The sequence below is a fragment of the Lipotes vexillifer genome, unplaced genomic scaffold (assembly GCF_000442215.2).
Source record: "Lipotes vexillifer unplaced genomic scaffold, Lipotes_vexillifer_v1.1 scaffold342, whole genome shotgun sequence".
Lineage (NCBI taxonomy): Eukaryota > Metazoa > Chordata > Mammalia > Artiodactyla > Lipotidae > Lipotes > Lipotes vexillifer.
This window is the reverse complement of record NW_006786802.1, coordinates 584,532-590,217: the sequence shown is the minus strand read 5'-3', so window position 1 is coordinate 590,217 and position 5,686 is coordinate 584,532. Positions and strand designations below refer to the sequence as shown.

At 46.3% G+C, this 5,686-nt stretch overlaps 1 protein-coding gene across 1 annotated transcript in view; it reads left to right on the top strand.

The window, feature by feature from the left end:
• The window catches only part of SLC6A2 (solute carrier family 6 member 2), a 40,304-nt gene that overhangs the window by 14,437 nt on the left and 20,181 nt on the right, over positions 1-5,686 (top strand). The window lies entirely within an intron of this gene.

The window sequence follows — 5,686 nt, the reverse complement described above, 5'->3', positions numbered from 1 at the left end:
AGCAAAAGTTAATGGCGTTGTAGGGAAAAGGAACTTTAGTGCAGGTAGTCAGGGAGGGCTTCTAGGAGGAAGTGTCATAAGAACTGATGAAGTCAGCCAGGGGAACACCTAAGGGCTCAGCTGGTAGATGATGGAGCTGCAGCTTGAACCCAAGTCAATCTGATCCTGAAGCTGTCACCTGGTCCACCCTGTGCTGCTGTCTCTCTGGGGCTTCCGTGGGTGAAAGTAGCCAGAGTTTGTGAGTGAGATTTAGGAAGCGGGAGGCAGGCCAGCTGTGTACAGCTCAGAGAAATTATTTGGACTATGTGTATGAGAGGCACTGACTGGTGGTAGAAGACAGAACATCTTTTAAAAAAAGAAACATTTTCTGTTGAAATCATTTTAGAGGTAGAAAAAAATTGCAAATGTAGTACACAGGGCCCCTGTAGACCCTTCACCCAGTTTCCCCTAATGTTGACACCTTATACAACCATAGTGCAATGATTGAAATCAGAAAATTAACATGGATTAACTAACCTGCTAAAGACTATTTTTGCATTTGTTAGTTTTCCCACTGATGTCATATCCTGGTCCAGGATCCAACCTAGAGTCCCATGTGGCATTTAATTGTCACATCTCCTTAGTCTCCTCCAATCTGTGAGAGTTCTTTAGTCTTTCCTTGAGTGTCATGCCCTTGATGCTTTTGAAGAGCACTGGTCAGTTTTTCTATGAAATAGCCCTCAGTGTGTGTTGGTCATTGTTTTCTCCTGATTAGACTGAGTTTGACATTTTTGGCAAGAATAACTTGGAAATGACATTGTGACCTTCTCAGTGCATCATATCAGGGGGTACAGGATGCCAGTCTCTTATTACTAGGCATGTTGACCTTGATCACTCAGCTAAAGTGCTATCTACCAGCTTCCTCCTGTGCAGAGGTAGCATTATTCTCTGTAATTAGTAAGTGTCTTCTGGGAAGTTACTTTGAGGTTATGCAAATATCTCATTTGTCATCAGACTTTTGCCCACAGTTCTTACCATCCTTCAATGAGTCTTGCAAACAAGGATTATTATTTATAGTGTTGATCTAAAGTGATTTCTAGTCCCATCATTCCCTCTAGATTAATTGAAGAGAAAAGTCCCTTTCCCCCTATTTATTCATTCGTTTGTTTACTCATTTATTCATTTTTATCAGTATGGGCTCATTGGTATTTATTTTATTCTGTGGTTTTAACCCATAGCCATCATTATTTTGTTGCTCCCTAGAATCCTCTCAACCTCTACTCCGTCCTTTTAAGTCCTTGAGGTTGGTAATAGTCAACTTGTTTTCAGTCACCTAATTTCAAACGTTGGCATGGTGGTCTCTTCAGAATGTAGCATCTATTATCTTTATGCTTCAGGCGGGGTTGAGTCCCATTTTAGCAACCCCTACACAAGTGTTAGCAGCTAAGCAGAAAGTCCCTGGTACAAACTGTGGGGCAGGACAAGTAAATCCCACTCAAACCTCACTCTCAAGGTACACATGGTCAGAGTAGTGGTTGGAAAACAGTAAAAAATTAGATAGGAAATATTTTGGGCCTTGTAGGCCACGTAGGTCTCCTGCATATTCTTTATTTGATTTTACCCTTTAAAAAGATAGAAACCATCCTTAGCTCACAGGCCATAACTCAATGGGCCACAGCTGGATTTGGGGACGGGGAGGGGAGGGGCGGGGCATGGCTTGCTGACTGCTGGTCTGGAGCAGTCCTGCTCAGGAGAACTCCCCATGATAGAAATGTCCTATGTCTGCACAGCCCAGTGCAGTAGCTACATGCCACATGTGGTTAGTGAGCAGTTGAAATGTGGCTAGCGTGACTAAGTTGATTTTTTTTTTTTCTTTTTTGCGGTACGCGGGCCTCTCACTGCTGTGGCCTCTCCCGTTGCGGAGCACAGGCTCCGGACGCGCAGGCCCAGTGGCCATGGCTCACGGGCCCAGCCGCTCCGCGGCATGTGGGATCTTCCTGGACCGGGGCACAAACCCACATCCCCTGCATCGGCAGGCGGACTCTCAACCACTGTGCCACCAGGGAAGCCCTGAATTTTTAACTTCATTAATTTTCATTCATTTATGTGTAAATAGCTCGTGGTTACCATATTGGGCAGTGCAGGTCTAGAGGATGGAAAACAACAAATTCACCAACACCAAAACCTTAGGGCCACTCTTCTTTGGTCCTATGTATTCCCTAAGCCAAGGACCTTGGAATGAGTCCTTATTATCCAGAGAGTGGAGTTCCTGAGGACCATTTCCACTCCTGCCGTCTCGGTGCAGCATGACCAAGGAGCCTTGGTGTGGTTAAAGGTGGCCTCTGGAAAGTCTGCTGCCTCCTGGGGCTCAGAGGAGTCAGGGTTCGCAGGACCCAGGAACTACCCTCAATGAGCCATGGCAGAGAATTTGCTAAGGGTCCTGGACCTGTGTGTCCACCTACCCCCATCTGTGTTTTCTGCAGACTTCAGCAGCCATGTGCACAATTATATAGATTTGGGAATTTTGTGGGGAGAGGGTCCACAGTTGTCATGGAATTCAAAATCCTTCTACAGCCCCAGACGGATCTGAAGGACTGCTGTTACTTAAAGCAAGCATCTAAGCAACACCATCATCCCTGTCTTTCTCCTCATCACATCAACAGCTAATCACTTACCGTGTGCCTCAAGCTTTCTGCTAACTTCTCTGTATGTTATTTCAGTGTAAGCCTCACACCAACCTGATGAGGTTTCTGTAACTCTTACCTTCATTGCATACGTGACGCGGCCTCATTTTGCAGATGAATAAATCACTGTAAATCACTGGCCCATGGCCACATGGCTAGTCCCGTGCAGAGCCAAGATTTGGACCCAGACGGTTTGCAGCTACAGGACTCGAAGAGTGAGAGCCCCCTTACACTTTGCCCCCAGGAGCCTCACTCTCCTCACCCTGGCCCCTCCCTTGCCAAGCAGTGAAACTCCAGAGCCTGCAGGCTTAACTTCTGTGTTATATTGGATTCTAGCCATTATAAATGGCTATTATTATTCCAAAATACTGTCATAGTCACAACTAACATTTATCCAGCTTATAAAACATATATCCCAGCCATGCATTTGGAAGTGACATTTGAAGTGGGTTTGAATCCAGGAAGTCTGACTCCAAAGTCCAGGCTCTTAGCCCAGCAATTCTAAACACTGGCTGCTCATTGGAACCACTTGGAGAGCTTTAAAACACACTGATGCCTGGATCCCACACCCAGAGATTCATTTCATTGGTCTGGGTGCAGCCGGTGGGGCGTGGAGATTTGTATTAACAGCTCCTCCAGTGATTCTAATATCCAGCCAAGGTTGAAAGCCCCTGTCTTAGCCACTGCACTCTCCCATCTCAAACAGAATAAGATCCTTAGTGGGCTCAGGCTAACATGCCTACATTACCATGTCATGGAAAATCTAGGGCCTCCTTTATTCTTCTCCTTAGGGGTGTGGCCTCGGACAATCCCAGAACCCTTAGGGACCTTGCAGGTGGAGGTTTTAGGCCTTCCTAGTTTATAAGTGTGGTTTGGACTAGGAGATGGTAAAGGATAGTGGAGCTGAGGGTGCTGCATGATACATGTAATTGGTTCCATGCTTTCTCCTTTATCATCTCATGATAAAGGAAGAAAACATGATCTTTCTTTTTGCTCTTGGCAACCCTCGTCCTTATAAATTAAAATGGGAAATGATAAGCCTTGTCTCTAGTCTAGTTATTATTTGATTCCTTCTCTGACGTCTTCATAGCCAGCAGATCTGCCCCAGCCGGAGGGAGAAGTGAGTTGGGTTTTGAAACCCAGGTTGCTTTAATTACAGCCTTAAACTTCCTCCCGGCTCGGCTGTGACAGAATAAGGTGGAAGAAGGTGACATTCTCTTACGTGGGGCTGAAGGGGCTTGGGGGATGTCGTGGGGAGCAGAATCCAGGGCTTATTTCTACAGCTTTCTGCTCCACAGAGCTCCTATCCCCTCCCCGCCTCCCCCTTCTTTCCCCACCTCCATCCTTTTAAGTACATCCCCACCCCAAGCTTCACAGCTGCCGTGAGCCAGGCACCAAGCATCTTCTCATATCCAAGTGCCATTTAGTCCTCGCAGTTCATGGAGGTGGGGATTACTCCTATTTTACAGATAAGAATGTAGTGGTACAGGTTTTAGGGAAGTGATAGAGCTGGGATCCGAACCTGGGCCGTCTGAGTTAAGGCCCTCACCCCATCCACAGGCCTCTCCCCTGTCTTCTCTTCCATCCCATCAGAGTCTCCAGTGGGGTGTATTCGGGACAGGAGTGCAGGAGTGTCTGTGGGTAGATCGTAGCCCTTCTCATGCATCTCTTTCTCACCCTGAAGCTGCTTTTGTGTGCTTCTCAGTATCTAAGTCATGAGCTGCCTCTGGATTTGTTTTTGTTTTGTTTTGTTTTGTTTTGTTTTACATCTTTATTGGAGTATAATTGCTTTACAATGGTGTGTTAGTTTCTGCTTTATAACAAAAGTGAATCAGTTATACATATACATATGTTCCCATATCTCTTCCCTCTTGCGTCTCCCTCCCTCATCCCACCCCTCTAGGTGGTCACAAAACACCGAGTTGATCTCCCTGTACTATGTGGCTGCTTCCCACTAGCTATCTATTTTACATTTGGTAGTGCATATATGTCCATGCCACTCTCTCACTTTGTTTTTAATGGCCCTTTTATCTAAATGCTTCTGCTTTAAAAGTTACCCCCTCTCAGTCTGGGGACCCAGCAGGTAGGACTCCCAGGGCCAACCAACCTTGAAGAGATTAGTTGGTTTTTTTTTGCTTTCCTCAGAGCCTGCTGGCCGATTCTCTTGCCATCTTGTACTTATTTAAGCTGATAGATTGAACATATCATTCAAGGGAACAAAACTTCGATACTCCCCAGGCTCTAGGCCTGAAGCCAAATAGCCCAAGGGTGAAGGAAACCCCGAGACTCTGTAACTGAATCTGTAAAAGGGCACCCGTGGTGAACACGCTCAGGGAATAGAAAACTTCTACCCCCTGCGTGTTCCTGGTGGGGAAGAGAACTCTCCCTCCACCCCAACACTAACCCTTTGCACTTAAATGTCAAGTGAGATCTGAGCCCGTTTGGCCTGTAGACTTCGGAAAGTCTGGACCGTGTACTCCACGATGATTCGTTTTCATTAAACTGCTGGAAAACTACAACAAACAACAAAGTTACTTGTACTAATCCCCAAGGCTTCGGCCTGTTACGGGAGAGGAGGCTGGATTCACTTTTCTTGGAAATTGGCTCTGGAGTCTGGCTTTTTCACTGCTGAAATATCTAGACAACCACTGCAAGGCTGAAAGTGGACCTCACACACATGTGGGTCACCTGGGCCGGTTAGGAGGCATTTCTGCCATCTGATTGGATTCTAGAGTCATTTTAGCACGTTTGAGGGAAAGCACAGTTGGTTCAGTGCCTTTTTTTTTTTTCATGATTTTAACAGTCAAATTGGCCAAATGGTTATTGATACCATTCAATACTTGGCCCATATGGAAAGAAATGGGAAGAAGCAGGATTAAGAGTCAGATGGGCTCAGTACCTGATTCTGGTTCTCCATATTTTTAGATATGCCCGGCCTCGCTTCTCTTCCAATCTCCTCCCTTCCCTTCACTCCCCTCCCCTCCCCTCTCCCCTCCCCAACCCCATGCTTCCCCTCCTCCTCC